The following is a 19,027-nucleotide window of genomic DNA, read 5'->3' as shown; positions in this document are numbered from 1 at the left end:
GCAGTAGCATGTCATGAGTGAGTCAAGTTCCACTCCCTCATGCTTCTCCTCACCTACAACTTCCATCAGGAGTATGATGACGTGTTCTACACTTGTTCAAATGGAAGTAAATGCATTTACGTTTGAAATGCAAGCACCAAGTGCACCAAACTAAACATATATCCCTTCCATTGTTGGTACACTGAGGCTATTATATGGACTATTTACAGGCTGCACCACTGCTCCTCACGAAGAATTCTTTGACAACATCATACAATTTGCAAGGATGTTATAAGGACTGTAAGCTTTGAGTTTCAAGAAAAGGCTGGATAAGCTGGGACTTGTTTCCCTGGATCACAGGAAGTTGAGAAGTGACCTCATGGAGGTTTATAAAATCATCAGGGGCAGAGATCAGGTGGTGAACAGCAAAAGTCTCTTCCCCAGGGTAGTGCAGGCAAAACTAGAGGGCAGAGGTTTAAGGTCAGAGGGGAAAGACTTTAAAGAGACCTGAGAGGGTAACTTTTTCACATAAGAATAGGAAGGGATATGGGCCAAACACAGGCAAATAGGACTAATTTATTTTGGGAAATCTGGTCGGCATGGACGAGTTGACCATGGATCTGCTTCCATGCTATATGACGCTATGACTCTAAACTCTACCACCTCAAAAGGAGAAGTAGATGAATGCTAACACCATCACCTCTAAGCTTCTCAAGTCACAGAACATCCTGGCTAGGAACTATAACACCATTCCTTCATTACCTCTCAGTCAAAATCCTGCTACTCCATACCTAACAGCATTGCAGTAGAATTTTCACCATATAGTCTGCAGTGATTTGAGAAGAAGCTCCATCATTGTCTTCTCAAAGCCACCCAGGTGGGTAATAAAATCCAATATTGCCAGACGTTCCAATATGTCAAATATTAAAAATGCAAGGCCAGACAATTACCCTCTTCAAGTGGATACTGTTCACGTATGAGCCAAAACAGTGAGTGTCAACAGACTGCTTGTTGCACCTAATCAGGTTTTGTTTCTCCCACTGCCCATTAACATCCTTCATCTGGGGTCACTGTGTAACCTTAACAATGGAAGTACATCCAATTTTCACCTTCTCTTCATCAGAATCACAATAAGACAACTCTCGCAGTCCAACCACTGTCCAGATGAAATTGGGTTAAACCAGAACAAAATAGGGATCATAACCATGACACCTCATTTTGTGTGACTCAAATTCAGTACAGATGTTCAAATGCAATCAGGGAAAGCTGGTTTAAAAAAAAGTCAAAAACTATTTACATTATTATAACTGTCCAGAGAAGACAAAGAAGAAGAATCATTGATGAGAAAAATTTGACAGATGCTCACAAGACTTGATAGATGGATTACCTTATAAAAACCAGAAGATCTGTGGTTGTTGTAAATCAGAAATAAAAACAGAAATTGCTGGAAAAGCTCAGCAGGTCTGGCAGCATCTGTAGAGAGAAATCAGAGTTAACGTTTTGGGTCCAGTCACCCTTGCTCAGAGACTCATTTCTGAATCTGGAAGGCCCGGGCTCAAGTCAGAATTGCTCGACAGGTCTGTCATAATCTCTGAACAAGTTAATGGAAAAAAATATACTCATGCTAATTTTCATCAATCTTGAGTTCTTTAACAACTTTGACTTTATCACAATTTTTTCTTCTAACTGTTTCCAACAAACATATCACAATCAAAATCCATAGCAGACAGGTCACCTCTCTGCCCTCTTGTGAAATCTCCTCTGTTTGTGCATGAACCAAGGGCACTATATTACAAGTCAATAGATAACTGGAAAATAAGGCTCACTGAAACACCAGGTTGGAAAAAATCCTTTCCAAGCAAACAAACCACTGATACTTCCAGTGAGCCAGCAGTTAACCACAAAACAAAGTCTAATCCTACAGGAATTGATTTTTTTTTGTAAAACTTGGTCAAATGATTCTCTGATGTATCCAGTTCAAAACAAAGACAGTATTAAGGCTAAACATTTCAGCAGCTGCAAAATGTAGATTCACTATGATGTTTTATCTTATGATTACTTCAATGTGGACAGAAATGTGCTTTCATATACAGAATGCAATTCCCTAGTGATTCAGCTGGTTAAATGAAGTGAGTAACTGAGTCACATAGATCAGCAAGATGCCATGTCAATCTCTATTTTGTGCTGAGTTAGCTATTCTCAGCTAGGCTCTCAAGGTGACGATGCTACCAGTCACCAATTCAATCAAGGCTATAGGGCAAGTTCAGGAAGTGCTTAAAAAAGCATAGAGAATTCAGAACTTGATGGCTAAAGTCACAGAATACAAAAGCAAGCAAGTTCTTATGAACCTTTACAAAACATTGGAAATGCCTCAACTGAAGTATGGTTTCCAACTCTGGCACCACACTTTAGGAAGACTGTAAAAGTTTGAGAGAGTGCAGAAGAATTTACACGAACAGATCTAAGGATTAGAGGTTCAATTCAGGGGACAGATTGAAGAAATTGCAAGTGAACATAATTAGCCAATGCAAAGTCCAGTATGGTCCCTTCTCTAGTTGGACTATCCACATACAGTTTCAAAAAACCCACTTTGATGCACTAATCTTAGATGAACTTTGTGGGAAGCTAGGAAAGAGATTGCTGGGTCCCTTGTTTAGATACCTGTATCATCGATACTCACGGGTGAGGTGCCGGAAAACCGGAGGTTGTTGAATGCGGTGCCCATTATTAAAGAAAGGCTATATGGAGAAGCCTGAAAACTATAGATCGGTAAATCTGATATCAGCAGTGGTTAAGTTGTTGGAGGGGAGACTGAGAGATTGGATTTACATGCATTTGGAGAGTTAAGGACTGATTAGGGATATTAAGCATGATTTTGTGCATGGAAAATCGTATCCCACTAACAACTGAATTTTTTGAAGAGGTGACAAAGAGGATTGATGAAGGCAGAGTGACGGATGTTATCTATATGGACTTCAGCAAAGCATTTGACAAGGTTTTGCATGGTAGACTATTAGTAAGGTTAGGTTACATGGGAACCAGGGAAGCCAGAAAATTGAATACAAAATTGGTTTGAAGGTAGGAGACTGAAGGTGGTGGTATACGGTTGTTTTTCAGACTGGAGGCCTGTGATCAGCAGAGTGCTACAAGCGTCAATGCTGGATTCATTGTTTTTCGTCATTTATATAAATGATTTGGATGTGAGCACAGTAAATATGGTTAATAAGTTTGCAGATGATACTAAAATTGGTAATGTAGTGGTCAGTGAAGAAGGTTATCTCAGAGTACAATGATACCTTGAACAGATAGGAAATTCAGTGATAAGAGGAACAGACAGGAGATTCTGTGGTCGCGAACAAGACTCCTGGGTGGTATGTTGCCTCGTGGGTGCCAGGGTCAGGGATATCTTGGATTGAGTCTTCAGGATTCCTAAGGGGGAGAGAGAGCAACCAGAAGTTGTGGTACACATCAGTACCAATGACATAGCTAGGAAAAAGGATGAGGACCTGAAAAGAGAATATAGAGAGTTAGGTTGGAAGCTAAAAGGCAGGACAAGCAGAGTAGTAACCTCAGGATTTCTACCGGTGCCACGGGCTAGTGAGGCTAGAAACAGAAAGCTAATGCAGATGAACATGTGACTGCAGGGCTGGTTTAGGAGGAAGGGCTTCAGATATTAGATTAGATTACTTACAGTGTGGAAACAGGCCCTTCGGCCCAACAAGTCCACACCGACCCACCGAAGCGCAACCCACCCATACCCCTACATTTACCCCTTACCTAACACTACGGGCAATTTAGCATGGCCAATTCACCTGACCCGCACATCTTTGGACTGTGGGAGGAAACCGGAGCACCCGGAGGAAACCCACGCAGACACGGGGAGAACGTGCAAACTCCACACAGTCAGTCGCCTGAGTCGGGAATTGAACCCGGGTCTCAGGCACTGTGAGGCAGCAGTGCTAACCACTGTGCCACCGTGCCGCCCATCGGCCCGTGCCGATATGTGGATCATTGGAATACTTCTGAGGAAGGTGGGATCTGCACAAGAAGGATGGGTTGCACCAGAACTGGAGGGCACCAATACCCTGGGGAGGAGGTTTATTAGAGCTCTTCAGAAGGGTTTAAACTAGGTGGTAGGAACCGGATCTGAGGATGGTGTAGCTGGTGAATAGCCAGATACAGCATACAGGGGGACTGTGAGGAGGGATAGACAGTTGACTGGCAAAGTTGCAGCCAGTGTGTTGCATTGAAGTATGTCTACTTTAATGCAAGAAGTATCAGAAATAAGGATGATGACTTTAGAGCATGGATCAGTACTTCGAAATATGATGTCTTGGCCATTACAGACACTTGGATATCAAACAGGCAGGAATATTTGTTAGATATTCCAGGTTTGAATGTTTTAAAAGAAATGGAGGGGAGAGGTGAAAGAGCAGCGGGCATAGCATTCCTAATCAGGGATAGTATCACAGTTGCAGAAAGGGAGGCCATCAAAGAGGGTATGTCGACAGAGTCAGTATGGGTGGAAGTCAGAAACTGGAAAATAATAGTCACTTTATTGGGAGTTTTCTACAGATGCCCCAATAGCATCAGAGACACAGAGGAGTAGATTGGGAGGAAGATTTGGAAAGGTGCAGAAGTAACAGGATTGTTGTCATAGATCATTTTAACTTCCTTAATATTGATTTGAACCTCCTTAGTTCAAATAGTTTGGATGGAGCAGTTTTTGTCAGGTGTGTCCAGGAAGGATTCCTGACTCAATAGGTAGATAAGCCGACTACAGGGGAGGACATACTGGACTTGGTGCTTGGCAACGAACCAGGCCAGGAGTCAGATCTCTCAGTGGGAGCGCATTTCGGTGATAGTGATCACAACTCCCTGACCTTTACTATTGTCAAGGAGATGGACAGGAGCAGACAGTATGGCAAAATGTTTAATTGGAGAAGGGGGAATTACAATGGTATTAGGCAGGAACTGGGGTGTCTAAATTAGGAACAGATGTTCTCAGGAAAATGTAGGACAGAAATGTGGAGGTTGTTTAGGGGAGCACTTGTTGATAGTGCTGGATAGGTTTATCCCACTGACGCAAGGAAGGGATGTAGAACATCTAGTCAAGAGGAAGAAGGAAGCTTACTTAAGGTTGAGGAGGCAAGGATCAGACAGGACTCTAGAAGGTTACAAGGTAGTCAGGAAGGAATTGAAGAATGGATTTAGGAGAGCTAGAAGGGAGCATGAAAAAGTTTTAGCAGGTAGGATTGAGGAAATCCCTAAGGCATTCTACACTTATGTGAGGAACAAGAGGATGGCCAGAGTGAGGGTAAGGCCTATCAGGGATAGAGGAGACAACATCTGCCTGGAGTCAGAGAAGGTAGGGGAGGTCCTTAATGAATACTTTGCTTCAGTATTCATTACTGGGAGGGACCTTGACATTTGTGAGCACTGAGTGAAACAGGCTGATATGTTCAAATAGGAGGATGTGCTGAAAATTTTGAAAAACATAAAGATAGATAAATCTCCTGTGTCAGATGGAATATACACAAGGTTATTACAGGAAGCGAGGGAAGGGATTGCTGCACCTTTGATGATGATCCTTATGTCCTCAATGTCCACTGGAGTAGTGCCAGATGATTGGAGGGTGGCAAATGTTATTTCCTTGTTCAAGAAAGGGAAGGATGTGGAAGCTTTAGAAAGGGTGCAAAGGAGATTTATCAGGATGTTGTCTGAAATGAAGAAAGGCTGAGGGATCTAGGGCTTTTCTCACTGGAGAGAAGAAGGATGAGAGGTGACTTGATAAAGGTGTACAAGGTGGTCACAGGCACAGATAGGGTGAATAGTTAGAGACGTTTCCCCAGGGCAGTAATGGCGATCATAATGGGGCTTAATTTTAAAGTGGCTGGAGGACGGTTTAGGGGAAATGTCATAGGTCAGTTCTTTACACAGACAGTGGTGGGTGCGTGGAATGCATTGCTACTGGTGGTAGTAGAGTCAGATAATTATGGACATTTAAGCGACTCTTGGTTCGGCACATGGATGATAGTAAAATGAAGGATATGTAGGTCAGTTTGATCTTAGAGGAGGATAAAGGACTGTACTGTTCTATGTTCGAGATGATCATTGGACTGAGGAGTGGCAGATGGAATTTAATTTAGATAAATGTGAGGTGCTACATTTTAGTAAACAAACCACAGAAGGATTTATACAGTTCATGTTAGGGACCTGGACAGTATTCCCGAACAAAGAGATCTAGCAGGGGACAGGTACATTATTCCTTCAAACTGGAGTCACAGGTAGAGGAGTGGTGAAGAAGGCATTTGTCACATTTACCTTCATTGGTCAGAGCATTAAGTGTAGGAATTGGGATGTCATGTTGCAGCTGGAAAGGATGTTCATGAGGCCATTTTTAGAATTCTGCGTATAATTCTGGTGGCCTTTCTATAGGAAAGATGTCGTTAAACTTGAAAGGGTGCAGAAAAATATTTACAAGGATGTTGCAGGAATTGGAGAGTTTGTGTGATAAAGAGAGTTTGAATAGACTGGTGCAATTTACCCTGGAGCATCGGAGGCTGAGGGGTGAACTTATAACCGTCATAAAATCATGAGGGACATGGATAGGGTGATTGGACATGGTCTTTTTCTGAAGGTGGGGGAGTCCAAAACTAGAGATCACAGGTTTAAAAGTGAGAGGGGAAAGGTTAAAAAAGGGGTCCTTTTTCAAGCAGTGGGTAGTGTGTGTGTATGGAATAAGCTGCCAGAAAAAGTGGTGCAGGCAGGCACAATTACAACAATTAAAAGACATCTGGATTGGTATATGAATAGAAAGGGTTTAGAGGGATATGGGTCAAATGCTGGCAAATGGGACTTGGCCAGTTTGGGATGCCTAATTAGTGCAGATGAGTTGGACCAAAGTGTCTCTTTTTGTGCTGTATAACTCGACGACTCAACAGATTGGGATAGTTCTCCTTAATGAATGAGAAAGACTGGTTGGATTCACCACAAAGACTCTAGATGTAGTAGATAAAGAGAAATGGTCACTAACAGCAGGAGGGTTGAGGATCACAAGGCATAGAGTGGCAAAAAAAAAGGAGGCATCAGGAAAACCTTTTTATACATCAAGTGGTTAAGATGTGGAATGCATGACCGGGAAGGATGATTGAGGCATTTCAAACATGGCTACCAAAAGGTAACAAATTAACAATGAAGGAAAAAAAGATTGCAAAGCTATGGGAAAAGTGTGAGTGAGTCTTAGACTGACGTCTGGTGAAGACAAATTAGGTCCCTTGCAGTTAGAATCAGGTGAATTCATAATGGACAACCAACAGATGGCAGACCAATTGAACAAATACTTCAGATCTGTCTTCACTGAGAAGGACACAAAAAAAACCTTCAGGAAATAGTAGAGGACACAAAATCTAGCATTAAGGAAGAACAGGAGGAAGTCCTTCTTAGTCAGGAAATGGTGTTGGAGAACTTGATGGGATTAAAATCCAATAAATCCCCAGGGCCTGATGCTCTGCATCCCAGAGTAATTAAAGAAGTGATCCTAGTAATAACGGATACATTGGTGATCATTTTCCAACATTCTGTTGATTCTGGATGAGTCCAAAGGACTGGAGGGTAACTAATGTAACCCAACTCTTTTTAAAAAAGAGGGAGGGAAAATGGGGAATTATAGGCCAGTTAGCCTAGCATTGGTGCTGGAGTCAAGTATTAACAATGTAATAACTGAGCATTTGGAAAGCAGTGACAGAATCGGACCTAGTCAGCAAGGATTCACTAAAAGTAGATCATGCTTGCCAAATCTTTTGGAGTTTATTGAGGATGTGACCAGTAGAGTGGACAAGGGTTGAATCAGTAGATGTTACATATCTGGACTTTTAAAAGGCTTTTGACAAGATTCCACACAATAAGATTAGTCAGGAAAATTAAAGCTCATGGTATTGGAAGTAGTGTATTATAGATCATAGATATGTAGAGCTTGGAAACAGATCCTTCCGTCCAACACGTCCATGCTAACCAGATATCCCAATCTAATCTAGTCCCATCTGCCAGCACTTGGCTCATATCCCTCCAAACCCTTCCTATTCATATACCCATCCAGATACCTTTTAAATGCTGTAATTGTACCAGTCTCCACCACTTCCTCTGGCAGCTCATTCTAAACACGTACCACCCTCTGCATGAAAATGTTGCCCCTTAGGTCTCTTTTATAACTTTCTCCACCCACCCTAAATCTGTGCCCTCGAGTTCTGGATTGCTCCACCCCAAGGAAATGACCTTGTCTATTTACCCTACACATGCCCCTCATGATTTTATAAACCTCTATAAACCTCAGCCTCCGACACTTCAGGGAAAACAGCCCCAGCCGATTCAGCCTCTTCCTGTAGCTCAAATCCTCCAATCCTGGCAACATCCTTGTAAATCTTTTCTGAACCATTTCAAGTTTCACAACATCATTCTCATAGGAAGGAGACCAGAATTGTGTGCAATATTCCAAAAGCGGTCTAACCAAAGTCCTGTACAGTCGCAACATCTCATCCCAACTCTTGTACTCAATACTCTGAACATAAAGGAAAGCACACCAAACGCCTTCTTCACTATCTTATCTGCCTTCGACTCTACCTTCAAGGAGCTATGAACTGGCACTCCAAGGTCTCTTTGTTCAGCAAAACTCCCTAGGACCTTATGTTACAACACGGGGTAAATCTTCCTGCTTAATTTAAACCAGCAACACAGAAAAATTTATCCTGTGCAGAAAACTGTGAAAATTCGTGATGCCAAGAACTATTTAAAGTAAAAATTAACAGCTTTATTTCTTAAAGTATAACAGAGAATAATTAACTAACAACGATTTACAACTCCTTCCTCTAAACTATCTTTTATCTTCCCTTCTATACTACTAATCCAATAAAACCCTCCGATTAAGATTGACCAAAAATTCAAGTTTTCAAAATTGGCCAGCTGTTGAATCTACTTTTTGGATCTTCCTGTGCCTTATTTTCTTCTTTTTAGGGATTATGCTTCACAGGTCACGGAACAATAAAGGTACCTTTAAGAGAGCTATTGTTCAGGCAGTCTCTACATGCTGGTGGTGTGGCGGTTCTCTCCTCAACTGTTCAATTTTACCCATTCTTACACTGCCCCCCACCCAACCCAAAGCATCAGAGTGTGTCATCGGCTTTTAGGATTGTCAATAAACTAAATTCAAACCTGATTGGAATTTGGTATTTTTGGGAGTATAATTTAAACTGATTGTTCTAATTACAATGTGTTTTTTTGTCTCCAGGTAATCAGCTACACTAACTGTTGGACCACATGCTACACTGTATCTTGTTGAGAACACTTGGTGCTGTCAGTTAGTTCTGCTAGCCTTTAAGCTTCTTAAAGGTACAATACACCCACATCTTCGTAACACTTACCATTATGTGTATCATCCTGCTCTGATTTGCTTTTCCAAAATGCAGAAACTCACATTTATCTAAATTAAACCCCATCTGCCACTCCTCAGCCCATTGGTCCATCTGATTAAGATCCTGTTGTAATCTGAGGTAACCTTCTTCACTGTCCACTACACCTCCAAATTTGGTGTCATCTGCAAACTTACTAACTATACCTCTTATGTTCACATCCAAATCATTTATACAAATGACGAAAAGTAATGGACCCAACACCAATCCTTGTAGCACTCCACTGGTTACAGGCCTCCAGTCTGAGAAGGAACCTTCCAACATTACAGTCTGTCTTCTATTTTTGTGCCAGTTCTGTATCCAAATGGCTAGTTCTCCTTGTATTCCATGAGATCTAACCTTGCTAATCAGTCTTCCATGGGGAACCTTGTCAAACACCTTACTGAAGTCCATATAAATCACGTCCACCACTCGGCCCCCATCAATCCTTTTTGTTGCTTCTTCAAAAAACTCAATCAAGTTTGTGAGACATGAGTTCCCATGCACAAAGCCAAGCTGACTATCCCTAATTAGTCCTTGCCTTTCCAAATACATGTAAATCCTGTCCCTCAGGATTCCCTGCAACAATGTGCCCACTACCAATGTCAGACTCACCAGTCTATAGTTCCCTGGCTTGTCTTTACACCTTCCTTAAATGGTGGCATCACATTAGCCTACCACCAGACCTCCGGCACATCATCTGTGACTATCGATGATACACATATCTCAGCAAGGGGCACAGCAATCACTTCCCTAGCTTCCCACAGAGCTCTAGGGTACACCTGATCAGGTCCTGGGGATTTATCCACCTTCATGTGTTTCAAGACATCCAGCACCTCCTCCTCTGTAATATGGACATCTTTCAAGAGGGGTCCTATTCTCTCTCGAGCTACCCTTTTGTCCTTAACATATTTGTAAAAACTCTTTGGATTGCCCTTAATCCTATTTTCCAAAGCTATTTCATGTCCCCGTTTTGCCCTCCTGATTTCTCTCTTAAGTGTACTCCTACTGCTTTTATACTCTTCTAAGGATTCACTTGATTTCTCCTGTCCATACCTGACATATGTTTACTTCTTTTTCTTAACCAGACCCTCAATCTCTAGAACATTCCCTACACCTACCAGCTTTTCCTTTCACCCTAACAGGAATATACTGTCTCTGAATTCTCGTTATCTCATATCTGAAGGTGCCTACTTTCCAGCCTTCCCTTTACCTGCGAACATCTGCCCCCAATCAGCTTTTGAAAGCTTTTGCCTAATACCACCAAAATTAGCCTTCCTCCAAATTAGAACTTCAACTTGTAGATGCAATCTATCCTTTTCCATCACTATTTTGGCATGTGTAGAGAACTGATTGGCAAACAGTTGGAATAAACAGGTCCTTTTCAGAGTGGCAGGCAGTGAGGAGTGTTGTGCTGCAGGGTTCAGTGCTGGGACCCCAGCTGTTCACAGTATACATTAATGATGTGGATGAAGGAATTGAATGCACTTTCTCCAAATTTGCAGATGACACTAAGCTGGGTGGCAGAGTGTGCTGTGAGGAGGACGCTAAAAGGCTGCATGGTGGCTGAAGCAGATTGACTGAGCGGGCAATGTAATATAATGTGGATAAAGGTGAGGTTATCCATTCTGGGTGCAAAAACAGGAAGGCAGATTATTATTTGAATGGTGAGTTTAGGAGAAGGTGAGGTGCAATGAGACCTGTGTGTCATCATGGAACAGTCACTTGTAGGTACAGCAGGTGATGAGGAAAGCTAATGACATGCTGACCTTCATAACAAAAGGATTTCAGTATCGGAGCAAGTTTTGTGGCAGTTATACAGGGCCTGGGTGAGACCACATCTTGGGTCTTGTGTGCAGTTTTGTTCTCCTAGTCTGAGGAAGGATAATCTTGCTATTATGGGAGTCCAGCTCAGGTTCACCAGACAGATCTCCAGGATGGCGATCTCCAGGATGGCAGGACTGATGTATGAGGAAAGGCTGGGTCAAATGGACTTGTACTCACTTGAATTTAAGAGAATGATGGGATATCTCAGAAACATATAAAATCTTGATAGGACTGGGCAGGCTAGATGTGGGAAGAATGTTCCCGATGTTGGTCAAGTCCAGAACAAGGGGCCACAGTCTAAGAATAAGGGATTAGCCATTCAGGACTGAGATGAAGAAGAATTTCTACAATCAAGATAGTCGTGAACCTTTGGAATTCTCTCCCACAGGAAGCTGTTGGGACCAAGTCATTAGATATCCTGAAGAGGGAACTGGATGTGGCATTTGCATCCAAAGTGAGCAAGAGGTATGGAGAGAAAGCAGAAATGGGATATTGAGATTGCATGATCAGCCATGATCATATTGAATGGCGATGCAGGCTTGAAAGGCTGAATGGCCTACTCCAGCACCTACTTTCTGTGTTTCTGTGTCCTCTGGGTCCCATGCAGGAAAATGGCAGCAAAACTCCAGCACTGGCCCCAGTCCAATACAATCTATTTCACTCCAGCTTCGCTGTCTTCCATTTAATGAAGCCACCTTAAATACACCTTACCAAGTCTTTTTTGTTTGGTCAGGTCCACCTTCTTCCACCTGGTGGCATTGACTACTGCTACTTTGGCATGTGTCCAGATCGTGAAAGAAATAGGCCTGTCACAATTGTTCATATCTCTAAAATCCCACTGGTGCCTCTGGTTAGTCCTCTGTCACACATCTGCATTGATGATGCTCTGTCAGGATCTTATGAAGGCATTGCTAGTGAAGATATCAACTTACGTGACAACTTCACTGATCTCTTCTAGGTCTTGTTGGCATGGGATGCAGTTAATCCTAATATAGACTTGTAAGGTTGCAACTTCATTGACATAATGGATGTCCACTCCATATGTAGCTGCTGAACAACTGCTGCTGCTTTGCTGATGCTTGTGTGGATATCTATCTCGACATCAACCCCTTTCAAATTCACTGGTTTCAAGAAGGCTTTTAAGAGTATCATGGGCAATCGCTCTGGTACATTTCAAAATATTACAGCACTCTGGAGGAGTACAGTAACATCATCAGAGCCTTCTTGTGCAATTCCACCTGCTGTGTCAAAGATGAGAAAAGTCATCTTGAAGTCCTTCATCATTCTACAGAATTGATGGTAAAGCTGCACTCTCTCCCCATTCCTTTTCTGCTTGTTTTTTTATTTCATTGTGACGAAGGCAATGGTGGGTGCAGACACTGTAAACCATGGCCAATCATCACCAACTGACAGAGCAGTACCTCACAAACAACATCACCCTGCTGGCTGAAGAATTTGCACGTGCTTCAAATGAACGCCTTCTGTATTCTCTTATTTTAGTCTCAGATGTAGTTGATTCAGGAGGGTTGGCCAAGGAGTCAGTGGAGCTCCTCTCCAAATCACTGTCCCGTAATTCAAATCAGTTGGGTGAGTAAGTGGGGATGGTAAGATAAGACTCAGTAAATAGATCTTAGGAGAGCAGCAAAATAACCTCCTAATGCAATTCGTTGGGTTCACATATGATGAAGTACTAATTAATGCCTGAAGCATTACAGATGGACAACATCTTAACAGGGCGCGAAAGTATAGGTGTGTTTAACACATGAACAGGAGTAAATTACACAGAAAATCAGTTATCACAGAGAACAACAGGACCTTGATCAGATAGGCCAATGGGCTGAGGAGTGGCAATTTAGACAAATTTGAGGTAATTCATTTTGATAAGGCAAATCAGGACAGGGCTTTTGCCCGAAACATCGATTTTACTGCTCCTCGGATGCTGCCTGAACTGCTATGCTCTTCCAGCACCACAAATCCAGAACTTAAAGGTAGGGACCTGGAGATGTTGCCGAACGAAGAGATCTAGAGGTGCAGTATCATAGTTCCTTGAATCACAGGTAGAGAGCAGTGAAGGTATTTGGTACAGAATTGGGATGTCATGTTGTGGCTATGCAGGACATTGGCTCAGCCACTTTTGGAATACTGCATTCAATTCTGGTTTCCCTGCTATTAAAAAAATATTGTTAAATTTGAAAGGGTGCCGAAAAGATATACAGGATTGGAGGGTTTGAGCTATAAGGTGAGGCTGAACAGGCTAGGCCCACTTTCCCCAAGCATCGGAGACTGAGGGGTAAACTTACAGAGATTTATTTAAATCGTGAGGGGGTATAGATAGGGTGAATAACCAGGGTCTTTTTTCTAGGGTGGGGGAGTCCAAAACTAGAAGGCATACATTTAAGATGAGAGGGGAAAGGTATAAAAGGGAACTTAAGGGGCAACATTTTCACGCAGAAGGTGCTGCATGTATAGAATGAGCTGCCAGAGGAAGTGATGGAGGCTAGTACAATTACAACATTTAAAGGCATCTGGATGGGTACATGAATAGGAAGGGTTTAGAGGGATCTGGGCCAAATGCTGGGACTAGATTAATTTATGATATCTGCTCGGCATGAACGAGTTGGGCTGAAGGGTCTCTTTCCATGCTGTACAACTCTATGACTCTATGACCCACACAAAATCCCAGAACTACAGGGATTGCTCGTACAAGGTCTTGAAACATAATATAATCTGAAGTACATCTGGAGTATGGAGTTCCTGATTCTGGTTGAATGTATTTGAAGAGATTTCATCGCTTAACCATCTGTCTCCATACATACCACATGATCAATGTGTCCTTTTCTCCAAACTTTAATGTATTTATAACCAATCAACAAAATTGTTCAAAGACTTCTCAAAAAAAGGAGCCCCATGTGTTCCTCCCAGATTTGCTTGCAGAATTGTACAGGTGATTAATTGCTAATTCCTAGATGTACAGCAACCCATGTGAAGCAATTTTTAAAAACAAATTGTTGAAAACAAAAAAAAACTGGACTTAAGGAAAACAGGAGAGTGCACTAATTGGTTAGAACATTCAAAAAGGCAGCAGAGACACTATGGGCCAAATGTCCTCCCTTGTGCTGGAGGATCCCAAGTACAAGGTATGCTGTTTTATTCTTGCATATAAGAAGATAAGTCAGGTGGTTCTAAATACACAGCAAAAACCCCTTAAAACTCACTGATTTACATAGCATTAAGGAATTACCAGCATATGTACCTGTTAAAGCTATATCCCAAAGAACTGGAAGGTGTGTAGAATGTACAGGTTTGCTGGTATGTTAGAGAGCATTCAACATTGTCACTGGTTATAAAGTGAGGGAAACTTCCCAAAATCAGTTTTATTTCATTCTTTCTGGAATGAAACACCAACATTGACCACTATCGCAGGCATGGAGATTCAGTTGACTAATTCAGTTTAATTCCAAAGTTATTTACCACCAACTGAGTTCTCTTCAACACTTCATCAACCCCTGAAAAAGTTTTTTAAGAAAATAACACAATGCATTCAGTAATGTGTCAGCAATAGGTATTAAAACAAGAGATGAAATAATGACAAGAGTTCTGGCAGCAGCTAAAGGTCAAAATTAAAAGACCTGACCAATAGTCTTCAACCTTTCAAATCTCAAGAGCCAGATAAGAGTTTTGCTAACATAACAGTGACGAGAAATTGCTGAAAGACCAAAAGTGCTTGTTAATTCCTTAAGTGTGATGCTTTCAAGTTGAGAATTGTATATATTTCTCTGAAACTAAAGGACCATTCTCGGCAACAGATAAAAACTTGCCAGCAGTTCAGAATTTTGAATAATGCTGTTTGGTTTCTTTAAACTAGTTTCCTACCAGATTCTCCTTTGCTAAAGATGCTATCTTTCTATTCTATTGTCTCTCACTGTATTCAACAAGACTCTCTTGGTTTGTTGTTCCATAGAGTTTTGCTGGATAGAATTCCATTTGGTCCTGCTTGTTTATTATGCCTTTCTGGCATATGGGACCATACATCCTGCAAAAGGATACAGAGCCATAGGTGCTAACAGAGTCCACAAATACTGCTGGAGTTGGGTCCATTTAAGTGCCAGATTAAGAGCAACAATGATGGCAGTGGTTGATCTTGTCCTCCCCAACTCGGACAAGACCATGAACTCACAATGGGCCCAGAACCAATTTAGGTGTTGAATTTTATAAAAGCAAACAATCTGCATTCTGATAGTTTAATGACCAAAGCATTTGATGCAATGCTAAACCGTACAACTCAGGAAGGTCTCATATTTAATCCATGACCTTGAATGCATTAGCCAATTTCAGGTGTAGTAGAGGTACCTGAGTGCTTTTCAGTATCTTATGCATTAACCACTGCTAGCAATACAAAGCAGTTTGTGGAGTGGGTTATGCTGAGTTGCAATGTCCACCACACTGCTAGCCATTCATTTGGTCAGTTCAAACCTGGATGATACATGCCTAGACCAACATGAGTTACAAATGTTATGGTAGGTGAATGAAGGGAGTAAAAAAAAGGGAGAGAAGGTCTTTTATTATCTGCAGCTTTTTTATTACTTTAGAAAAGACAGAAAGACAGTCAAGCTATTTCCAAAGGTAACAAATATAAAATGAATTCAACATTTTAATGTCCCATACAATATATTTAATCAGACACACACAACATCTACGATGTTCATGTTTGGGCATCATTGTTAGGCTACATCAATGTGTTTACATATTCACAATTACGTATTGAAAATAAATGAAGTGGAAAAGCTGGGCCTTTACATAAGCAATGCTTAATATACATGCCTCAAACTGCACAGCCATTACATTTTCTCCAACAATATCTGGAGAGCAATTTACAAATCAAATATTTGTTAAACTATATCCCTTCTTGCTCCTCTCCCTTTTCTATCTGGCTGGTGCTCAGATACAATTATGAAGGCATGATAAGTTCATTCCACTGTCTCACAAATGTGCCCACTCTTCACAGCTTTGAGACTACACACTTCTCACCAATAAAAGAGTCAAAGCTAACCTTCCTCACCCCACTCACATCCTCCATCAATACATCTTCATTGTCTCGTGGGAAAACTGTCAACAGCTATCAGGAGCTGAAACCTAGACTGATGATCATTCTCCTCTCTAGCCCAGAGACAGTTGGAGTAGCAGCCTCACGACTAATCTAGCCAAGATCCAAGAAAGAACTTCTTTCAGCGCCTTCATGCTGTGCCTTACATGTCCCCAGACTATATCAGGGTGCTTTGCGATCTGTGAATTCTGGTCTTTCAAATGTAATCACTGTTATTTTGTAGGCAGTGGCAGCCATCAGTTTTGTGCACAGCAAAGTAGCAAAAATGGCAAATGACACTAAAGGCCAGTGTTGATTGAGGATACCTGTTGGCTAGGACACTGTTTTCTGAGCATCTATCAAAACAACAAAGGGGAAGATTTTGGTGTAAAGTCACCTGTGAAAACAATCCCCACTATACAGCACCAATGTCTCAGTTCAAATTAGGTGTTTGAGTCCTGCAGTGCAGCTTGAACTTACATGCTTCTGATTCAATAGTAGGAAAGCTGTCTCTGGGCCAAGACTGACACTGCTACTGACTCAACATAGGTCAAAAATCAAACCCACCTATTTTCTGCTCAACACCAGAAAAGGCAGTATACTAAACCTTCAACTATTTGAAAACCATTCTTAATGTCAGATGAGAAGCTAAACAAGGTCCTGACTTCTCTCTTGGTTGAGTGCATAGGATTTCAGATCAGTATTCAAAGAAGATCAGGTAATGGTCTGATCAAAGCATACCCATCAGCCAGTATCGCTAAAACACAATATCTACATATTATCACATTACTCTTTCTTGAGAGCTTGCTGTGTGCAAACTAATTACTATGCTTCCTCCATGACAGCAGTGACAGCACTTCAAAAGTAATTATTAATAGCAAAGTACTTTAGAACGCCTGAGGTTGTGAAAAGCACTATATAAATGCAAGTTCTTATTATAATAATTTATGTCATTTGAAGGAAATATTTTCTTTATATTATCCTTACCCAAAAGCAAGTTAAATTGTTAGAAGTGAATCAAGGTGTGTAGGGTAATGATTTTTGTTTTGATACCACAGCTCTTGCTAAGTCACAAAGTGAAAAGTAAATGATAAAAATATCTCACTGCCAGCCTCAACAAGTTCAATGCTGCAATATCAATAAAAGGTTTTCCAACCCTTGAATTGTACCATTAAAGTGCTACTAGCTAAAACAAACCTTTGGAAATCACCAACTCCTCATTAATTAATATTAAAGTACTAAAGTAACTGTAGACAAAATAAATACTCACAAAAATCTATCAAAAATCAGAAATGATAAAACCTTTGGGAACAATGAAGAAATACTGCAGAAGATGGAAGTGTGGACAACCAAGCATATTGAAAGGTGTGCCTGCATCAGTTAACAGAGAAATGAACTTCTGTACAAGGGGAAGTGTGAAACAAAATAACTGAAGAACTGTGGCTTATGAAAATCAGAAACAAAAACAGAAATTGTTGGAAAAACTCAGCAGGTCTGACAGCATCTGTGGAGAGAAATCAGAGTTCACATTTTGGGTCCAGTGACCCTTCTTCAGAGCACTGAAGAGACAGAAACAACGTTGGGCAGACAATGGAAAGGGTAAAGGTCTGCCTAAGAGAATCAATGGAAACTATTAGTGACTGACAATGGGTTGTTTGTGTCGCATCCACGTGTTGACAAAGTCTAATGTGTGGGATTTGGGATAAGGGAGAAGCTGCTCAGGTTCTGAAGTTATTGAACTTGATAATGAGTCCTGAAGGCTGCAGGGTCACCATGTCGAAAATGTGTGCTATTCTTTTAGCTTGAGCTGAGCTCAGCTAAAGAACTGCAGCAAGCCTGAGATAGAGATGTTGAGCAGGAACATGGTGGTGTGTTGGAATGGCACCTGAAATGACAACTGGATGCTCATGATCATTCTTGCAGACAGAACGTAGGTGTTCTGCAAAGTAGTCATCCACTCTGCATTTTGTCTCCCCATACATACAGCAGACCACATAGTGAGCTGTGAATACAGTAGATGAGATAGAGTGAAGTGCAGGTAAATTATGCTTAACCTGGAATGTCTGGGGACTTAGACAGTGAGGAGGCAAGAAGTAAATTGCACTTTCTGTTATTGCATGGGAATGTGCCATGAGGGTGTTGCAAGGTGTTGGGAGTGGAGGAGGAGTGGACCACAAGGTGTCCGGGAGGGAACAGTCCTGCAGAAGGCTGACAAAGACCAGGGTGACCCTATCGCTATTTTATGCTGATTTCCAGCCTCTGCAGTTCTCTGTTAAGTGTTTAACTCACTGCCACATCTTGGTATGCCCACCTTAAAGAGGTTCTGCTCCTCTCTCCATCAGGAGTTCCATTCTAATCTTTTTTTATTCTTCACCATCATTATTTTTGTTACTCCTGGTGCTTTACAAGTAATTTGCCAAAACTCACTTCCACAGCCACACCATATTCTTCAGTGACTGCCTCCAGCTCAGATTCATTCCACAACTGAAGTTTCAACATTTGTGTTTTGGATCCAGCCCCTCACATAGCTGTTCTTGCTGCATTTTGAGATCCACACTCAGTGCCATGTGTCGCCACACCACACTCCCAACCACCCTCTCTAGATACACTGCCTCATGCTGACTCAGAGCTGCCCTGCCCCTCCAGTTCTATATCATCCTCTGGCTCGTTTGACATTCTAACAATTTTTTTTCTT

General features: G+C 41.6%; 1 protein-coding gene and 1 long non-coding RNA gene across 3 annotated transcripts in view; one reads left to right on the top strand and one right to left on the bottom strand.

Moving 5' to 3' along the window:
• Positions 1-9,331, top strand: part of LOC132830357 (uncharacterized) — a 29,580-nt gene extending 20,249 nt beyond the window's left edge. The window contains exon 3 of the long non-coding RNA XR_009646362.1: positions 9,263-9,331. This is a non-coding gene — a long non-coding RNA (uncharacterized LOC132830357). The remainder of the gene's footprint in view (positions 1-9,262) is intronic.
• The window catches only part of bcas3 (BCAS3 microtubule associated cell migration factor), a 1,146,863-nt gene that overhangs the window by 779,280 nt on the left and 348,556 nt on the right, over positions 1-19,027 (bottom strand). The window lies entirely within an intron of this gene.

This window comes from Hemiscyllium ocellatum, chromosome 31 (assembly GCF_020745735.1).
Source record: "Hemiscyllium ocellatum isolate sHemOce1 chromosome 31, sHemOce1.pat.X.cur, whole genome shotgun sequence".
In the NCBI taxonomy this organism is placed as follows: domain Eukaryota; kingdom Metazoa; phylum Chordata; class Chondrichthyes; order Orectolobiformes; family Hemiscylliidae; genus Hemiscyllium; species Hemiscyllium ocellatum.
This window is presented reverse-complemented; position numbering and strand designations above follow the sequence as displayed.